Raw genomic sequence first — 18,165 nt, 5'->3', positions numbered from 1 at the left:
AGGGGGGGGGGACGGGGGGGGGGGGGGGGAGGACGCCATAAACACATAAACAGTGTAATACATGATTACATGTAGGTTCATGGAACCTGAGCACTTGAAGCTTTTTAAGCAAAAATGATATCTAGAAGTAGAGAGAGACCACAATAAGGAAAACCCTAAGCTGAACCTCAAATTGTGACAAAAACCTCAAGGATAATATTTCAGAAACATTTTTAAACAGAATTAAGGACACTTGTCAGTAACAAAACAGCAGTCAGGCACTGAGTTCCTTCCAACCTTCTCCAATTCAATGCTGATACATTTAATCTTCTTCCATCTGGCTCTTTTGCAACGAAATATTCCAAATATAATGAATAAGATCTATAGATTCGTTGACACGCTGTGGAAATGCATTAACATATTGAGTGACTAAGCTTCTGCAAACAAATGTGTGGAAAGTGCTTAACTGTATATCTAAGAAGCAACAAAGCAGCTTTGCCAGCATTTATTTGTCCACCAAGTAATAAAAATCCCTGCTCTCCAACAGTCTCTAGGCAGTTAATGCAACCTAGCTTGGGTTGCAACCAATCTGGGCACAGAATGGCAGTTTGAAATATGCTTTAGAGGGTATCCAAACAGAGGTGAACGGATGACAGAAGTGCAGCTCATTTCCATGTCTACAGAGCCACATTCAGTGGAGGGCCAGCCAAGACCAGACTGCTTACAGACAAAGTATTGCTAGTTTGTAACAAACCAGAAACATTTTTCCAGCAATAAGCATGAACCTTGGCAGAACATTTCAGATATGTCCTGTTTTTGCAGTTATGTCTGCAAAAGCAAACAAACAAACAAACAAAAACTCGAACTAAAACCTGAAAACAGCAAAATAATACAAAACTGTATCATATCTCATGCAAACTGAATCAAAACTTTTAATTCTTCTCCTGGCCCACTATCTTGTTCATTTTAGAGAGAGAAAAAAAAAAATCAATAAATCTTTATACTATACATAGAACTTAATGTTTTCCATTCTGGGCTGCTAAAATGAAATACTAATAATGTATTTGTCTAACTTATAGAGATATGTGAAGACTGATCAATATCTAAAAATTACAGGGATTCTCCAAAGAAGAGCAATGAGAAGGGCAAATTGAATCTAATTCTTGATGATACTCATCTTACACTGTCTCTTCCTCACAGTAGGAAGGTAAAGGATATGTTTAATATTCTGTATCATAAATATTTTCACTCATTACAGCATTTGTCTTTTATTCACAACAGACCTGTGTAGATGAAAGATCCAAATCACATCTGTAGTGAACTGAAGAATAAATTATAGTATTAGAATATATATGTATGTATATGACTTTTTGTAGCAACTGATGACTTTAAACAAACTGCCTCATGATGAAACGAGAAAACTGTTTAGTAAGACATAGAACAGCATTTGAGGGATGGATCACCCTGGAAACTGGAAGCTATTCAAAAGGACAGATGCAGATTGATGACAGATACATGGCTGAGGAAGGTGTTAAATCCAGGTGCAAACCCTCAAACGTCTGGCTGCTCTTTTGAGATTCTGGCAGCATGTGAGCCACAAAACTGATTCATACCAACCATTACGATCACCTAAATTAGCCTAATGTAATCTAAACCAATTCTTACCTGTCAGAAGGCAGACAGTTTTACTGAGCAACTCCCACCGCAAACCCAGGAACTGCTGGCTGAAGCAGGATGTGTTTTCTGGGAAGACTGTCAGCCACCCAGCTCTCATCCTACCTAGTAATGGAGCAGATGTACAAATAAAAACTTACTGTAAGAGCTCTACTATCAAGTATTCTTAGTCCTTCAGAATTGCTTTTTTTTTTTTTTTTCATTAAACAGAAACTTAAAAAAAGAAAGCCATGTAAGATATTGCAAGGCAAGAAGCAGAAATAAGATAATCATGGGAAAAAATACAGTGCCTTCATTGCAATATGATGTTTAGGTCAGGGTCTTAAAGTACTTTAAATATGCAAAACTGGGGGAAAAGTGGTAGGGCTAAAAAATAACTTTGGAACAGCTTGTCTGTCTGCCTGTACTGGACACGCTGACAATTATTAGTTTTTCAGCATAAATTCTGTATCTACATTAGCAAGCAGTGCAATGTAACAGGAACAGGCTTGTGGGGCAAAACTTTTGGGTCTGAAGACCTGCAGCTATGTTTTGGTCTAGCTCTAGAGTGTGTGCATGGACTGAATGCATGTTACTGTTTAGAGTATGCTAGCTGTGTACTCAAACTGGTGTTTTTGGCTTTGGTTTAGCTGTAATGAATCCATTTGGTGTGTTCTGACATTCCCATGTGATCAAAGGGATTCCCAATGTGAATCAAAGGGTGCCCCTGACTGGGGGTTCACTTCAGAGGGTAGTCTATAAATGCCGACACAAAATGTTAACACCCTTAAAAACTCCAAGCGTGTTTGAAGATTTAGGAAAAAAAAAAAAAAAAAAGAGCATGCATACCTGGGGCCCAAAAAGCAAACAAAAAACTGTAAAAACTGTCATATTCTTTTATGTTTATTTCACTGTTACCTAACCTCGACCAGTCTCTGCAGATAAGATACATCAGCCCTCAAAAATACGCATGAATCAAGATCCTGAATCTCTCCTTCCTTCCTCAACAATCTCCCCTCACTTGACAGCATGTCCCCAAGCCCCAAGCTGCTGTTGGCTTCTGAAGTCACGCTCGGCCTGGTGCAAGTGCCAGGTTGTGTCTGGTGCCAGGGGGCCCTTCCTTCTGTCCGCAGGTGAGCGGGCAGGTATTACCTGACTTGACTGGCGCTGGCACAGAGGCATCCTCAGCGCAAAGATTAATTGCTTCAGTGCCTGCACACTGCAGGACAGTGCAGTGCAACCACCCCCTTTGACTGCCAGTATAATGTACAAAGCACCATGGCTATCTGGTGCTCTTTGTCCTTCAGATTTTCCTTCAAAAAACGTCCAAGTAAACTTCTTGTGCCTGTCCAAAGGGAGCATGAACAGGAAACCAGGACGAAATGATGATAGGACTATATATGTTACTGTTAAGGGAAAGGAAGAAATGTGTATTATCATCCAGACTGAGTATATCTATGTGCAACAGGACCATCACAAATCTCCTGTTACCCGGACTATTTTTGTCAGTTGGAAGGAAGCTAGGAAATTAACTTCAACTCTCCTTTGCCAGTGTGGTTATTCATTGTGAATATAGATGAGCAAGCACTTTCAAAAGAGAGCAAGTCTACCTTTTGTCAAGGGGTTCACACTAAAATATAGTGATACACGCTATATTTTAGAGACACAGAGAAGTCCCTTGCACAGCTATCTCTTGAATGGTTTTCAGCAGCTTCATCTACCTCGTTTCTCTTCAATGTTTACTTGTACATTGTTAGAAAATGGACGTTCAACACAGTAACAAACTGAGTGGAAAAAAAAAAACAAAACAGCTGCAAACTGATTATTTTCTAGTAGAAGAAAATGTAATGTACTTTCTCATAAAAGGAAAAAAAAAATGAACAAAACCAACCTAGGAAAACCAACTTAGTAAAGCATTTCTTAATTATTTTAACTTTCTTAATTATTTTAACATTATTTTGCATTGATAACATGTACAGAAGTCAGAGACAGAAAAATTATATGATGCTTTAGAAATTTGAAATTATTAGTTGAAGAGATAAATGGTAGCAAATCTTCCTTCTGCCATCTTAGAAAAAAGGAATTTAAGACAAAATATGCCTATACAAACTAGTGATGGTTAAAAGACCCTAATCCTTTCAATATTTTGTTCAGTAATTTCATGAAGGAATATTAGTCCTGTTCTATTCAAGATATTATTATATTAGATTTTTCTTTTTTTTTCTTGCCACATCAGTTCTTCTGATGTCCCATTTGTACCAACACACTTATTACAGTCTAGAGGCATAATTCAAAGGTCTCAAGTTGCTATCCTCTACTGAAAGCAGCTAACTTAGTTTTAGATGTAAAATAATAACATACATAGATTTATTTAAGACTTGAAGAACTGCAAAAGAATAAACATAGAATTGAAAATGTCATAAAATATTTAGAATTAAAGATGATGAAAAATATTCAGTATATTAGACAGTCCATATGAGCTCAGTATCATTCTGACATTGTACAATGGTTGACGTAAAGGGAGTAAAAGCAAGCACATGGCTATAATGCTCTCTGCATCCTTTCAGATTGCATAAATCTATAGTTTAGGGAAACCTTGCCTTTAAGCTAATAATTGGATCCTTTCATTTAATAGATTTTTAGACTTTTTGCTAAACTGTGAAATCATCCTTTGGCACATTTTTTAGCTTTTGCAAGATCCTTCGCCTATGACTTCCACAACTTCAGGAAAACACCTTTCATTCATTCTATAACCCTGGTTAGAAAACAACATCCACACTTCTTTCTTTCTGTGTTATGAGAAACAGAAAGTAATAATCCTCTTCATCTTTGTGACATTCAGGTTGGCATATTTATGTTATATCTCATTCATTACTTTCTTCTAGGCTCATGAATATCTATCTGTTTAATGTCTTTATAATAACAATGTTTCACATCCCTAAACTCTCTCTCTCTTTTTTTTTTTTTTTTTTCCCTTCTCTGTAGTCTTTATTTGATTTCTACAGTATCCCTTTTGAGAAGAGAAGAAAAGGAGATATTCAGTGCTTAAGGGGTGAGAGCATATTATATTTTGTTTTCCTTTCTTTCCTAAGATTCTGCAGCACCAGTGTTCCTGGCACACTGTAGCCAACACTACTAACCAGGATAACTAGGAAGTAATTGAAAAATCTGGCTAAGCAGGGTTATAGAGAGCAGCCCGAAGTTTATGGTACAAGGACATTTTAGTATCTTCACAAAATATCCAGTCTGGGCTAAGTCAGTCAGTGTCAACCATTTAAGCCCTCCTTACTGGGACAAGCTCAGATCCAGCATGACTTAATTGTTCCTGCTTCATGCAAGCTTCAATGCAGGACTGGCCTGGAGAGCCATTTGGTGTGGCTACATGCTACCTAGAGGCTGTAGAGGGAATATTTATTTAGTAGGTACAGAGATAACCTCAACTATGAGGCCTTTCATGTGTTGGCTTGCATAGTAAGGCCCTGAAATTTGAGATGTTGGGAACAAGCAAGTAGATGATGACTCCAGAAGAAACCTCCTGGGTAGAAGATGGCCACACACAAAAAACATGCACAGCTGGCTCTGAAAGACTTTGTGCACATCTTCCCAGACTTCCCAGTTTTGAAGGGAAAGGGCTGCAACCTGTTTCACTTTTACCAATAAAAACGATACAGCATATAATCAGTTGGAATGCCAAGGAAATCTCTAATGATAATGCAACAACAGAACAACTCAGAAAATTTAATTTCTGTATTTTCAGGTATGCAGCTGCTCTCTTTTTCCATTTACAAAATGCACAAAATATTTCTAGTGTGCCTCACCAGAGTATTCTGGGGCTTATCTTGATATTCTTGGAGTACTTTTTTAGAGTGAAAGAATTATAGGTGCATGTAGCTCTGAAGCCACCAGGAAATCCAGAAAACTAACTGTTTTTTTCTGCTCACACTAATCTCATTAAGTCAGTGAAAACACTGGTGTGCCTAATACAATGGCAGATGCTATCTTGTCTTTATTTAGACTGGTGTATACTACGTACAGAAGACAACTACTAAGAAAATTCGATCTGCACTTAATTTCAGAAAATACAACAATAAAGAATTCTATTAAAAACTCTCAAGCAACTTACATTATCATAACATATCTTCTCTACAAATAATATTCTGTAGTGCATTACACAAGAAAAAGTTTAACGATAAATAAAGGGAGTGCCTCGCTCTCTCATCACTATCAGTTTTGTTTCAGAGAATGATTACTGTGTATTTATTTTTATTATGCTTTCAATCATCATGTCCATAAGCTTTTTGATCTTAGCAATACCAGAGGGGTTTCCAAAAGTGGATGTTGTATTTGCTTTTGAACTTCAGCAGAAAAAAATGAGACAATCCAAATCTCCTGGCCATGCCTGAAAGGTTTCTCCATTTACATTACTATAGTTGCAATATCCACATACACACAAGGATACATCTCACCCTCCTCTTTACGAGAGAAGTACAGCAAATCAGCTTCTAGAAATAAAATAACTTCTTCCATATCATGGCAGAATTACTCCAGTTGAGATCTTCCTCTTGATGGGGATAAAAACTTTTAACTTCGGCATGACTCAGAGAAAACTTCATTTCAAAGGGACCTCAGAGAGTCACCCAGTCAACCCCACTACCTTAATCCAAATCAGTTCTCCTGATACCTTACTCACCTGGCTGAACTACTTCACCCAGAAAATCTATTCAAGTACCTCCACACTCTTGCAGTAACATTTGATTTTTCAATAAGCTTTCTTAAACTGTTCTGTAGTTAAATTTCATTACATATTCTCTAGACTATCAGTACACACTATTCTCCGCTAAGGTGCAAGAGGTTTTCCTTGTTCCTAAAGTCTGCTATAAGGATTTGTCATAGAGTATTTCCTAACACTGAAAAATAAAATAATAAATAAACCCTACCTTATTTATACTCAATTGTACTTGTATTTGTACTTGATCACTGGAAAGCAAGATTTGGACTACAGCGTCACTATAATGAAGCTCAGAGCCAAGGTTCTTCTTGTTAATGAGTTCTTCTGCAAGAAAGAGATTAGACCTGTCCAAACTAACTGGCAAAAAAACATGAACCTCAAGCTTGATACAGATGAGTGAGATAGGCATCAATCTTTATCAACAAGATATGCTAATTTTTGATAGCCTCAATTTATCCTAGTAGACAGAAGCAATAGTGAGAATTCTTGTTTTGCTTTTTTTCCTCTCGTGTTTCAGTTATACAGTATTCCTTCTCAGGAATCTCAGAAATCTCAAGAAAAGTACCTAGCTGAACTTTCAAGGCCTGAAGAAACTACTATTTTTTTGTGCTTTTCTCGAGAGTAGAATTTTTGATTCCCATCTAGTCTAAGCAGTTCTTCTATCTCTATGTGCTTTTTTGTGTGTCTAGCTTATGATCGCTGAAAGCATGTCTGACAAGCTCAGCTCCACTTCCAGTATTATATTTCAGTACATTAAAATTGACAGTTGAGAGGTCTGTTCAAACAGAACTCTCTGTAATTATTTGGCTGGTATATTTTTGGTATTAACCAGAACTTCAAAGAATACTGAACGTGAAATATGAAATCTTTATTTTATGAATGCAGTAAATTTATATGGGCAGAGGATGTTTTTGTCACGTTTTTAGACATTCTGTTCCTTACACTGAATATGATTTTGGTTTGCATCATTTTGGTTGCAAAAATTTAGTAAACTGCTGCAATTATTAAACTGTCTCAAATCCATCAGTGGCTTGGTCAAAAATGATGATCACTTTCTGCTGTCTTTCCCATACAATTATACTTATAAAAAATGGTAACATTAGTAATCTACCACAAGGTTATTTTCAGATGAGTCAGGGCTTTAATTCCCTTGTTTCATGCCTACCATTGGATTCAGCCAATTTTGTCTAATCCACATTTAAACTAACGACCCACACCCTGGAATGAACTGCATCTGGTTTCAACAGCTTAAAGTTGTGCAGAATGGCATTTTAGAAAATAAACTACTGTTATCAACCATAAATTTTAAACCTTTATAATCAACACCCAGTTTAGGTTTTCTCACATAGTCAAGGAGTGAAAAGTCTAAGGATGGTATGTTGAATGAAATAATTCAGTAAAACAATAAAGAGCTGATACAACTGGTTACTGTTCAAAGATCACTGAAAGCATGTTTGTCTGCAGGCACCTGCAGCAACCATAACAAGGTGCTGGGCTGTATAAGCACAACTCTTCAAATTAACATATTTTTGCCTCTCAGATGATTATATAAATATTTATATTTACATTTGCAACTTACACAGGAACATTGCTAAGCCCAAATACCACACTTTAATGCAAATTGTTATTGACAATGGAGTTAATCAAAATGGTGTACCTGTACAGAAAAGTCACTGCGTTCTTCATCTCCATTTATTTCATGTACTTTTTTAAAGTGAGGACTCACATGTAAATATCTCTGCACCAGACTGAGAGTATTTAGAGATCTGTATATACGTAAAAAGCTCATCAGGAGTGAAGTTTGTACAATAATGTCAGTATGATTATGCCAACATTTATTTATTTCCATTGACACAACTCATCCATTGCTATCTTTGTATCTGAGAAGATAATCTGGGGGGGGGGAAGCCTAAATCAGACTCTTTCTCTCTTCTATGTAATATAATGTTTTGAATTCAACTATGCATCCAATCAGTATTAATAATGGCCACATTGTTGATCACAGAATCATGTAAAAGATTAGTGAAAGTAAATAAATTAAGTGAAGTTAGGTGGACATTTGGTAGGGTAAGCCAAGCATTCTCAACAAATACAAACTGCCAAAATTAACAGACTGCAGCTCATACCTTATTGAGCCATGACAGTAAACATTTATCAAATGAAGGAGAAGAATAAGCCAACACTACAACAAACTCTTCTAAATTCTTGTTCAACAGTCTGTAAGTCTATCCTAATTAACAGTAAATAACAACAGAGGGCTAGAATACTGATAATAGTTCTGTCCAGGCTATCACTAGGATATTGAATGCCCTGAAATACAGACGACTTTAAAATGCCTGGATAAACAAATACTACATGAACAAACAGATGGAGAGCTAATAAATCTCAGTGAAAGGTTACAAACTGTGCTGTATCAGGCCAGGCCCTGCTGCTAATACTGATCCTTCAGTACTGGCCCTATTGTGACCCTCACAAAAGAAGCAATAATCTGAATCCGTACTGAAGGCAGCAAAATTCATTCGTGATCTTGTCAGGTAAAGGATTACCTCATTTGGAAAGATAAGCCCAAACACAGCAGTACGTTTTGTTGGTGTATAAAATTCTACATCTAGCTTAGGCCACAGCAGTGTTAGCTATTACCACAGGCAGAGGTTTGCCACAAAGGGGTATTACAGAACCAGTGAAACTCCTACAGTGAGTTTGTAATCAGATTCACAGATGTGGTTGTGGATAGATGATTGCCTTTAAATATGGGATGAGAATAGCTCTGAGTGGCAATTAACAGGAAGTGGACCTTGACTGCAGAGCACAGTTCATCACTGTTGAAGTCATGGTATGCTGTGGTTATTCTCATAATTATGTATAATTTTAAGGCACTGTATTTCCACAGACTCCATTTGCAACACAGACCTTAATAAAACTTGAAGTAACCCCCTGCCTAAATACAGGAGATGATATAAATTTTTTTAAAAGTAAAAAATATAATGTTAATGAGAAAATACAATGGAAGTGTTGTTCATATTATACCCCTTTCCCTTCTTACCCTCTACACCTACAGCCATATATAATTGCCATATATAATATTGTCAGATAACGTGACAATCAGATAAAACAATTATGTTAGTATGTGTTGGAATACAGGAACAGGATCCAATCTTCTCTATATTGAAATCTGTTTGTTTTGTGTTTTTGTTTGTTTGTTTGTTTGTTTTTCAACTTGTCTGTTGAAAGAAAAGTTTAAAGAGGGAGTCAAATGGGAAGCCAAGGGTGGGGTGTGTTACTTGACATAACTCTTCGTTTGTAGAAATTGGTAGGCAGCATATCCATTTCCCTGCAGCTTTTACAGCACTCAGGCCATCTAATTTAACAGAGAAAAATGAAATCAGACCATAATCTGATTGCACGGGATTGAAGCAAAGCTCTTCCTTTACTAGACCTCCATTATGATTACCCAGAGAAAGCTGCTTTGGGTGCAGTTTATCCAATATCCAAGGCACTACAAATCTGGGCTATTGCCTAAAGGGTCTATATCTCACCTGCTAACCTGTAACAAGCTCTTATATGTTGTTTTATCAAGTTGCCATCGTTACATATATTTTCACCAACACTTAAACATATCATAAAGTTCTTACACCATCACATACCTGCGCAGTAGAGATTTTACCAGCTATAACAGAGCTCACAGAAACAGCCATTATAGAGAACAATGGAGTGCAAAAGTGAGGTAAAGGACACTTCGGTTTGCCAATTATTTCATATAAAGAAATAATAATAAGAAGAAAAAAAATCCGTCTTGCTTCTGTTTTCCTGGTAACAAATATTATTCTATATTATTCTTGGGATTGTATGCTGTTACTCTCTTGAACCTGCACAGAATTGTCCTACCACTCACCACTGAGTTGAATGACAAAAGATTTTTGGCAAGTTTCATCAAGTTCTGGTGGACAGGTACCCCAAGGCAAGTGAGCTGCTCCCCTGTTAGCTCACTACATGAACTCTGCACAAACACCCAACAGGTATTCTCTGCATGCAGAGGTGTATGGAGCTTGTACGCAGGTGAGGCAGGGAGGGACAAGCACTGTGATACAAAAGGACTCTTAATTCTGCCCAGTGTCAGGCTGCAGTGAGTCTATGTCAGGTGCATGTCAAAATCCACCTTCCAAAGGTTTTCTGGGGAGGCCTACACCTATGCCCAGGCATCTTGACATGTGCTAAAATGAATTTCTCTTCAAGTAATCAATAAACCAGGACCTGCATCTCTGCTAAGACTTTAGCTACCATCTGTTATATTGCTGTAGCTCCACTGGATAACAGTATTTACTGCTTAACAGGCAAAATTCTGGTAATGTTTCAGCTGAAAAAAATAAAAATGGTCCAGCAAGATGAACATACTGTAACATATTTCACTCCTTTATTGAAAACTAGCAAACCTTTTGTGCAGTTCACTTATTTAGAACACTATATGCGTCTTTTAGTTGTACAATAATTGAATATTAAAGCTATAATTTATTTGTTCATGGGAAGATGCACTGCTACTGGAAACTTGTTCTTAAGAACACTTTGGATTGTACAGAAAAATGACTTTAATAGACATCAGATTGTCTTTCAGAATTAGACCAGCCTCTTAACTCTTTGCTAGAACTCTTAATATTTTTTTACATAGAAATTTGCATTCAGAGAATTGCAACAAATACTCTCGGAAGATTTACACTATGCACTGATAACATCTTCCAGAAAAACAGAGCATCACCCAGTGCAAATGAATGTTCTAAAATATCAAAGTTACAGAGAAGTGGTATAGCTTATTTTTTAAAAAAGCAGTAAGTTGTGAATAATGTAAATATGACAGCCATCTGTTCATACTGAAGTAGGTTAAAGTTACGTGTCTCTAATTTTTTGAAAGACATAAGCCTTTTATGCATTTCTGTGCTGAAATATTCCTTGTTGAGTGTATTATATGCGAATAATTATATCACATACAACATGATGAAAAGTGAAATAACTGCAAATGGCTGAGAAGAACTTTTCCATGTATTGATGTTGATCTAACAGTGAGCTTCCTACATGAGTATGTAACTATATATACCTGCAAAACCAAGATGTTAGCAAAGCATTTGTGTGGAAGACCATCAAATGAGAATGTCCTTTATAAACTTTGCTTGCATTTGGAAGATTTAAAACAGAAATTATCACATTTGTTTTCCCTGCATAAGCTGGGACTTAAGTTCTCCTGAGGAGGAGGAGACTGAAGGAAGAGATTACTTATCCACTCATAGCTTAAAAAAAAAGCATAAGGGTCAGGAGGTTCCCTGTCAGACCTTTGTTACCACGGTAAAAGCATTCAGAAACGTTCTGTTCTGTGCCAAGCCTCACATCGGCAGAATGGAAAGGAAAAGAGAGCAGAAAAGAAGGAAGGGGTTATTAGATTATTTATTAGATTATTTATTGTACACCATTTTTAAGGCTGCATCCTGCTATGTTTGCAATGTCATGATTCTTCTGGAGACACCAATCTAAAAACAAAAACAAACAAGCAAAAACAAACAAAAAAAACACCACCAACAACATCAAAACTTAAATAGTGTCTTGTTTTCATAATTTCCAGTTGAGACCTGTTCTAGATGCATAGACCAGTTCTGCTTCTTTTATTATAATCCAATGCTAGCAAAAATAGAAACAAAAGCCATCATGCTATTATGACCAGTGAAACTATCAGATAATTCTACCAAACTGCTGATAAATACATCTCAACTCAGGATCATTTTATTGGAAATGAACTACATGGGAAATATTTTCTTGATCTTTTACTTCCTTCACAGCAATATAGGAACATGACATATTCTAATGTGATGACATTAAAGTATCCTCAGTGCTTTCCATGGGATACAGTTGAGGCAAATGGCAAAAATCCAGGAAGGAATACAGGAGGGGAGGCCAGCAGAAAAGACAATTGAAAAGACAATGTAAATTCCCCTGAGGGCTGCACATCAGAGAGTAGTTTGGGAACTGACTGGCAGAAGAAAAACAGCTGCCAGTGCTTTGTTGTATTTCTTTCAAGGACAAGAACATCAGTTCTGTCAGCTGCAAAATGGGAAACTTGAACATCCTGGCCCTCTTGTTAACTTCATCTGTGAGCCTGAGGGTTAGGATAAGAATAAGGGTTGACACTTTCTACCTTTTCCCATGTGCTTCTCTCACCTGCTTCTTTTCCACTTACACACCCTTGCTAGTGTGTTGTTTATAGGTGACCTGCAATTGAAGAAGCAGTGAGATGTACCAACCCATCCTCCTCTCCTGCTGATCACTGTGAGAAGCGGTTGTATCTGCGTCAACCCAACGCAACACTGTCTCAACAACCGGGCTCTAATGAAAAAGCATGTCTACTTCTTGGTGGGCAGCACTCATACTTGTAGACATAAAAATGGTAATTCAAAAACTGCATAAAAGCAGTAACAGTAGAGGAAACCCACCAGAGATCTCCATTAGTAGCTGCTACTTCCATGTACAAAAATGTTTTTTGAATTTTTATTCTGCCCTTGCCTGCTAATGTTTTCTTAAGCCCTTCACATCAGATCTGTAAATACTGGAAGAGTGGAGAATTGATTAATAGTTTTCGGTTGATAATTTTCGGTTGCTACTTTATACTATCTGTGATTTATACAAATAAAATAATGCTAGGTCAATATACAAGCACTGCATATATGCCAGTGTACTGAAGTATTACCTAATCTCTATGTAAATAATATTAAAAATTTAAAAGTAGTTGCCTTATGGTTTTGGTCTAACAACTCACAAAAGTATATACAGTACTTTTGCCAAGTACTGGCTTCTTCCTGAGAGGTATCACCTCGGTCCCTACTGTGTCTTGTTGTATTGGTGTACTCAATTCCACTGTCCCTTTGTCACATAAACAATGATAGACAAAAGTTAAATATTTATTTCATTTTCAAAGTATTCCATATCAAAACTAGGAATCCAAGTAACTGAATGATACCAACTGAGAATATCTTTCCTTTGTCAATTGATAGTTAAGAAAGACGTCCTGGTTTTCTTAGTTTCTGTATCATGAATTATTTAGGTGGCTGTCAGAGCAGGGCAATTTTTTTACAGTCCAGTCACAAAGCTGGAATGAACTATTTACAATTCATATTCTGCTGCAGAGAAAAGGAGTATCAGAATGTCTGCAAAATGCACACTGCAAAATTAGACTAACCTAGTATGAGTTAAAAGACCCTTAGTCAGCAGCAGTATGGTGGTCAGTATTCATTTAGTCAGCACTTGATCTGATTCACAAGTTTTGGACAAACATCTCAGGACTAATTAAAAGCAGCAAGTAGGTTTGAATATAATTTTTCTCCACTGAACTAAAAACATGTCAATTTCAACAGGCAAAGGTTGTGTTGTTTATGAATTTTTGATATTTAAATTTCTTCTTATTCCTTTTCAGCACACAGTATTATAGAACATTCAGCTGTTATGTAGCTCCAAACCTGCAGTCTCCTTTCCAAATGAGGAATTAACCACAAGCAGACTACAGTAAATAATGTGCCTGATTTCTATATTGCCAATATAGGCAGTAGAGCCCCTAGCACACTGCTTTGGGGAACCCTGTGTTTTTTTAGCTGCTGTTTGGGGCAACGTTTCTCTCCTTCTCTATCCTTCCTGCTCACCCTCTATCCTTCTTCTTTCTCCATCTCTCATGTACACATACACAACGAGTCTACTGCTATTTATACAGCTAGCATAATTTTAGCATGCACCACAATGCGTAATATGAAAAAAGGTGTCAAAGCAAGAAGTCCTTATCCTGGAAATCTGACAATACTGTAGCACAGTACAGTACAGACTTACAGTAAATAAGAACTGAATAGCAAAGGGTCATTGTAGCCAAATTGTTTTATAAAGCTATCACATACAAAATACTAATAAACTATTAATACAGCAGTATGATTAGGTGGACCTACCAGTGCTCTATTATATTAACAGGTGAAAAAAAAAATAGGCATTTTTTCTATTTATCTGTAAGCTAATACCTGATGTGAGTCTTACTAAACAGACTATTTGCCTACTTTACTGATTCAATTGCTGTCTCGTCAAGCATTAAATGTGTGTTGCTATTTTCATAGTACATTCTTGCCTGCTTCGCCGATGATGGGCTTCGGGACCCAGGGTGCCCTGAGCTGGAGGACCGGGACGGTGGGGATGACAAACTCCCAACCAACCCTGAACGTGTGCGGGATTTGCTACTCCACCTGGATCCCTACAAGTCCATGGGTCCGGATGGGATTCATCCCCGGGTGCTGAAGGAGCTGGCGGACGTCATCGCGGAACCTCTCTCAATTATTTTTCAACAACCCTGGGAATCTGGAGAGGTCCCGGTAGACTGGAAGCTGGCAAATGTTGTGCCAATTTTCAAGAAGGGTCAGAAAGAAGACCCTAGCAATTACAGGCCTGTCAGTCTCACGTCAGTGCCTGGTAAAATCATGGAGAAGATGGTTCTCGAACGTATTGAGGCGCACCTGGGGGACAAAGCAGACATTGGTCCCAGCCAGCATGGGTTTGTGAAGGGTAGGTCCTGCCTAACTAACCTGATTTCCTTTTATGATAAGATCACCCGTATGGTGGACCAAGGGAAACCAGCTGATGTGATTTTTTTGGACTTCAGCAAGGCTTTTGACACGGTTTCCCATAGGATCCTACTGGACAAAATGTCCACCATACAGCTAAATAAAAACATCATACGATGGGTGAGCAATTGGCTAACGGGCAGGGCCCAAAGGGTTATGGTGAATGGCGCTGCGTCAGGCTGGCGGGCGGTCACTAGTGGGGTCCCTCAAGGCTCCATTTTAGGGCCGGTACTTTTCAATATTTTTATAAACGATCTGGATGTAGGAATAGAAGGTATTTTGAGCAAGTTTGCTGATGACACCAAACTTGGAGGAGTTGTGCACTCTGTTGAGGGTGGAAAGGCCTTGCAGAGGGATCTGGATAGGTTGGAGAGCTGGGCGATCGCCAACCGTATGAAGTTCAATAAGAGCAAGTGCCGGGTCCTGCACCTGGGACGGGGAAACCCTGGCTGCACGTACAGACTGGGCGATGAGACGCTGGAGAGCAGCCTAGAAGAGAGGGATCTGGGGGTCGTGGTAGACAGCAAGTTGAATATGACCCGGCAGTGTGCCCTGGCAGCCAGGAGGGCCAACCGTGTCCTGGGGTGCATCAAGCACGGCATCGCTAGTAGGTCGAGGGAGGTGATTGTCCCGCTCTACTCTGCGCTGGTGCAGCCTCACCTCGAGTACTGTGTGCAGTTCTGGGCACCACAGTATAAAAAGGACATGAAACTGTTGGAGAGTGTCCAGAGGAGGGCTACGAAGATGGTGAAAGGCCTGGAGGGGAAGACGTACGAGGAACGGCTGAGGGCACTGGGCCTGTTCAGCCTGGAGAAGAGGAGGCTGAGGGGAGACCTCATCGCAGTCTACAACTTCCTTGTAAGGGGGTGTCGAGAGGCAGGAGACCTTTTCTCCATTAACACCAGCGACAGGACCCACGGGAACGGGGTTAAGCTGAGGCAGGGGAAGTTTAGGCTTGACATCAGGAGGGGGTTCTTCACAGAGAGGGTGGTTGCACACTGGAACAGGCTCCCCAGGGAAGTGGTCACTGCACCGAGCCTGACTGAATTTAAGAAGAGACTGGACTGTGCACTCAGTCACATGGTCTGAACTTTTGGGTAGACCTGTGCGGTGTCAAGAGTTGGACTTGATGATCCTTAAGGGTCCCTTCCAGCTCAGGATATTCTATGATTCTATGATTCTATGATTCTATGCTTTGCTAAATGGAAATAATCCAAAACAGGTAGTTAGGCACATAGCATGTTATTTACTGGATGGAAAACTTTGTCATTTCTGCAAAGAGATGAAATTGTGTGAGACTTCTAGGAGGATGAAAGAAACCAAGGAAAAGCATACATGTGAAGTTGAAGTTTTCCTGAGATAACTGCATTAAATCTGTTGCATTAAATGTTGTCTAAGAGCTTAGTGACTCTCACAAGGACATCCTATAGCCTCAGGATGCCACATGCACCACCTCTGGCACCAGCTCTCACCTCTTGGGTGAGTCAAATTGACCTATAAGCCTGACATAAAGCAATTTGCCACTTTGTCAGGTTAACTCCCTGACAGTTTAGAAAGATGAATAAATCCACTATGCCACCAAATGAGCACCAAAATTACTGAACTACTGCAAAGGAAAAACAACAACAACAACAACAAAAGAACATGGTGTCAGAAGGCAGTTGATGGTGGATATGAAAGAGAAATTGGAGGCTTCTGACAGCAGTGATTTTTAATCAGCTCTGCCATGTTGTGATGCCTCACCATTAATTAGGACAGGAAAAATTGCATGAAATAGAGAGGTGCAGCCTTTTGTCTTTCCATAGGTCATCTTATAATTTTAGGCTACATATCATCCTGACAGAAAAAGTATTAAAGTATTAAATGACTGTGTTACACTGTGTATAGTTCCTAAAACTCTTAAGACTTTAGACTTTTTTTTTTTTTTTTTTTTTTTTTTTCCCCCAGATGTAAAACCCAAAGATTATCAATGCTATGATAAAATCTGGAACACATAAAAAGAAAAACAAAAGCACTGACATTCTGGTTGGAAAAAAAGTTATTGCTCTCTGATTTTTGCTTGTTTTGCCATCTGCTTCCTCCCCAGATTTGTATATGTTGCTGCCTGGTTGAGGCAAGTGATGGAAAATGGTGTGGGAAGGTGGACAAAGAACAATTTTCCTTATTGATCTCATTTCAGAGTAGTTCCCGCAGATGACGATCCCCTAAGAATCCTAATCCCAATGAAACTAGTACAGTTTCCTCAATTATTTTTTTTTTGTAGAGTTTATGAAACAAAAGCAATTTTTTTTTCCTGTTTTCTCTACATCTGAAGTAGTGACATGATTGCTTTTTTAATTATGGCAGTCCCAATATACATGAGCACTATGTACTGAGACATCTTTGTAGGTCAGATAAGCTCTTCACCAGCAGAGCATTATGCAGTACAAGAAGGAACATGAAAACATAATTCTAGAAATCTAAGCATGATCATGTTTTACTTAGCAAATAGATTATGATATTCCTGACAGCAAATGTATTTTAGATAGGAATTGCTGAAGGCTCACAGTCAAAATTTCCATTTACATAAGATGAATTTCCATACAGAAGGCATATTTCCATTTATTCAGATTTTATTATTTTTAGTTGGTTCCATGGTCTGCATAAGCCCTCAGTAGATTTAAAGGAACATAGTTACTAAAAATATTGAAAAATATATGTATAAAATATGGAGATTTTCGAGACAAACTTAGAAAAAATGCCTGATCTAATATCAATCTGAATTCTGCTGAAAAGGCCCGCGCTGTACTGAATGTCAGCAAGACTTTTCCTTGTGCAACAGTAGCATCTGTCATTTGTTTCTTTTCTTCTTTTTTTTTCTTTTTTTTTTCCACTTTAACTTTTTTATTTTTTTTAACATCTCTTGCTTTGCACTTTTTCTTCAAAGCCCAAAACCTTAAAGACAAAGAAACCATAACAACCCTACAACAAACCAAACCAAAAGAAACAACACTTTCATAACTAAGGAAATAAAGAATTCCTTTTTCTGCTCCATCTGTATGAGATTTTAGGTCAAAAAGGCATTTAAACCAACCATAAAAACATTATAGAATGCATAAAGTTTTGCTTCTGCCATGAGGCTCTTCTGGCATTGTGCCACAGATGCTGTACATCTAATTTCTTGACCTCTTGGAAAGT

The 18,165-nt window shown here is 38.1% G+C and overlaps 1 protein-coding gene across 4 annotated transcripts in view; it reads right to left on the bottom strand.

Annotated features, from left to right (window-relative positions):
• Window positions 1–18,165, bottom strand: part of LINGO2 (leucine rich repeat and Ig domain containing 2) — a 565,290-nt gene that overhangs the window by 387,449 nt on the left and 159,676 nt on the right. The window contains exon 1 of one of the 4 annotated variants that reach the window (XM_068667147.1): window positions 1,645–1,760. The exons of the other annotated variants lie outside the window; for them this stretch is intronic. The gene's annotated coding sequence lies outside the window, so the exon portion shown is untranslated. Of the gene's footprint in view, window positions 1–1,644; window positions 1,761–18,165 lie in introns of those variants that run through there. 4 annotated transcript variants of the gene reach the window in all.

Source organism: Anas acuta, chromosome Z (genome assembly GCF_963932015.1).
Source record: "Anas acuta chromosome Z, bAnaAcu1.1, whole genome shotgun sequence".
Lineage (NCBI taxonomy): Eukaryota > Metazoa > Chordata > Aves > Anseriformes > Anatidae > Anas > Anas acuta.
Note: the sequence above shows the minus strand (reverse complement) of the source record. Positions and strands in the feature narration are given on the sequence as shown.